General features: G+C 31.9%; 1 long non-coding RNA gene across 1 annotated transcript; it reads right to left on the reverse strand.

Moving 5' to 3' along the window:
- Positions 1-837: 837 nt before the first annotated feature.
- On the reverse strand, positions 838-2,192 carry LOC112523394. Its single transcript, XR_003070261.1, has 2 exons — positions 2,107-2,192; positions 838-1,390 (listed from the first exon to the last, which is right to left on the reverse strand). It is a non-coding gene; the product is annotated as an uncharacterized LOC112523394 (long non-coding RNA).
- Positions 2,193-3,571: the final 1,379 nt, after the last annotated feature.

Raw genomic sequence — 3,571 nt, forward strand, 5'->3', positions numbered from 1 at the left:
GTGTATAACAATTTTACCCGTAATTTACTTTCTATTTGGAAAATCTTTAATTTTTTTCTTATTGTTATTATATGTCACAACTCAACCAAACCAACTCAGTGACATGGATTAGGTTGGGTTGGGTTGTGCTTAAATATTTGTAATACAAGTGCTGATGCTATGGCTGCAAAACATGCCTTCCACTCATGTTAACCTTAATCGTGTCTGTTTAAGGTGGGATGCTATGTCGCACCAAGACAAGTGTTTTTTTATACCATTTTGACTTTCTTTTTAATAATTAAAACTTTTAAGTTTTATTTTATTTGAATGATCTACATTTTAATATACTATTTTTCTTCATTTTACGTGAATTTAAATCACTTCATGGGTTGGGTTCCATTGAGAATAAAAGTTAAGTTAAGAAGCGTAAGAAGGGATCTCCATTATTGAATGTACATTATAATTAGATGTACCGGATCAATCCTCGTATCAAGCATGATTCACAGATGAATTTGAGATTAAAAGTGATCAAGAGTCTAGGTCTCTTCTTACATTTCTTCTTAAACGATCTTTCGTTATCTACTTATCATTTCATATCATTGAATTAGTTATGAAAAACAAACACGTACGCATATACATATTGCTTTGAACTATAGTTATGATTTCATTGTAGCTTATAAAGATTGAAGCTTGATATAGCACCCATGCCACCTCTCTTACGTCATTTAGGACCATGATATATAAAATTAGAGGAATTTCAAATACAAAACCATGCGAAAACGATACGCAATGGTATGAAAAATATATAAACGGAAAAGTATAATTTGAGAGAATACAACATAATTATTACAAATTCAATAAAAAATGGATATCAGTTACGATAACGAAATCTCAACAAAACTCCACCCAGTTTGTGACTTGACCTTAAAGGTCTACCTATTTATGTACTCATAAGGGTATTTTCATCATTTCACACTACTACAAATAAAACATCAATCGAATATAATGTCCATCTGTAATCAATCAAACGAAGCATGGGAAAATAAAAAAAAAGGACTCTTTGTCTTTTTAACAAATTAATACAAATATGGGATCTTGATGATACAATCTTGTTATAAATCAAAATGCCCAAAAAGGAATCCTATTCTTTTAAATCTGAGTTTGAATTCTTCTTTTGGCATTTGTTCTTGATCCATTTGATCCCATTCGACGTCCCGTTCTTGAGTTTCTTGGCTCCCTCTTTGGCTACCGAATTCGCTCTACCAAATGCCGTTGAGCCCTTGTTGTTTTTGTTGTTGTTGGTTTCTTTGTTGGGATCGACCTTTTCTTCTTCGATAGCACCAATCCCACCAGCACCCCATTGATCTGCCCAGCTTGGTGCCTCACTAGCCATGGCCTATAACCCTAATCTCTAAAACAAGAAAACAAAGAGAGATTAAAACTACTTCATCATATGCATAAAAAGTAGAAATATCTCAACTTCTTTTTAGTTTGTATTTGAGAGAAATTGCTACCCACAGAGGGAACTCACATAAAAGATGATCAAATACCATAAACAGCAATCTTTTCACACACACACACACCAAGAGAGAGAGATCTACAAAGGAAACAAGCTTAAAAGATTATCAAATACCACGAACAAAGAGAGATAGAGAGACCCAGATGAAGGAAACTAATTTTCAAAGTTATGTTTCAGAATAAAAGATGAATAAATACCACACAACAACGATCTTTAATCACATATGAATACACCAGAGTGGAGACGGGGAGAGAGAGACCCACAAAGGAACTAACTTCCAACATCATTAATCACAAAAGATATGAGCAAATACCATACAACAACAATCTTTACATACAAATACACGTTATGAAAGAGAGACAGAGAGAGAGAGATCCACAAGGAAACTATCTTCCAACATCATTCAACTAAGATGGATACCATAAACAGCAATCTTTTGACACATACATATACCCAAAAGGGGGGGGGGGGGGGAGAGCCACAAATTAAGGGAACAATCTTCAACATGATTCATGACTTAACATATGAACAAATGGCATGAGCAGCAATCTTAACACATACATACTCATAAGAGAAGGAAGAGAGAGAAAGAGAGAGAGAGAGAGTACCTTGTGAGAGAGAGAGAGGGAGAATGATTGGAGATTGGGAAGAAGTGAATAAAGATTTAAGAAATAAGTTTGTGGGAAAAACAATGAGAGGTTTGTAGAGGCTGAGCTGTTTTATAAAAGAATGAAAAGGGGGGGCATGTGGGTAGCTAGGCTGTCCAAGAAAAGATGCCAACTCTCTCTTTGTTAGTGTTGTGTTACCATCAAATGAAGCAATGCCTGATTGGCATTTGTTTCTTAGTTTAATGTCCTTTCAAATACCATCATCAAATGCTAACCTTTGTTATATAATAATATATGTGGAGAAATTTGAGTTTGTTCATCATGGGACACTTGTTCTTCCATTTTTATTTATCTTAATGGTTTTCGAAGATTAAAATTTCCATATGATGCAAGCCATAAAATTTCCATGTGTGTTCTCAGGGCCGGTCCAAAGGGTGACGACTCAAGGCATTAAAGATCAAGGAGCATCAATTTAAGCTTAGTAATATTATTAATTGCTAATAAAGAAGTTGCAAAGTAGCAACTAAAAGACTCGAAGTCTAAACCTCAAGCATACATGAACACTTTCTTTTGATATTTTTTCTCTTATTTTAATTTTATTAGTTTTCTCGTAATTTCATTTTTTTTCCTTTCATTTTTTTTGAATATTGTGTTCCTTTTATGGAAACATTTATTTATCTGAAATAAAGTTAATCATATTCAACAATTAATATTTTCTATGTATTTTCTTTTGAAAATCATTAATAGGATCACACTATACATAAAACAATTTAGAAGACTAGCTAATTTTAATTCGGAACCACAAATATCTTTTGTTATATTTTCTAAAATCAAACCATGTATGAAATAATTTAGATTACTATATAATTTCAATTATTTTTTTGTGATTTCCATAGTCATAAATATGATTCTCGAAATTTTTTTGTTATTTGTATTATATTTCTTGATTCGATGTTGAATCTCGTAATTCCAATTTTGTTGTCACTCATAATGTGGTTTGTTGCCTAAGGCTATATATAGTTGTTTAAACTACATAATACTCGCTACTCAAGAATGTTTAGATATTTAAAAATATGATACACGTATATTATTAAGTTCTCCTAAGTTTTAAGACAAATTAAACATCTTGATATGATTGTATACAATAAGTTTGAGCACAACTATTGTTATATGCAAGTTTCTAAAAGTTCAATTTAACTTGATATTACATTATGATATTATATAATTGTAAGATATGTATTACAAAAAATACATTATCATTCAATAACAATAACAAAAATTGGCTTAGGTATGAGATGCCTAGCTTGATAGATTTGGAACCTTTTAAAAATTAGTATGTCTCATTTGTAATTTTTAAATAGTAGGGGCATTATTTTACCTTTTCGTCCGGGGTATGAGAAACCCCAGGACCGGCTCTGGGTGTTCTTATTCTCAATTGATATCATGGTTACATATTTATTTGTTT

This window comes from Cynara cardunculus (assembly GCF_001531365.2).
Source record: "Cynara cardunculus var. scolymus isolate 2C chromosome LG 12, CcrdV1, whole genome shotgun sequence".
NCBI lineage: Eukaryota > Viridiplantae > Streptophyta > Magnoliopsida > Asterales > Asteraceae > Cynara > Cynara cardunculus.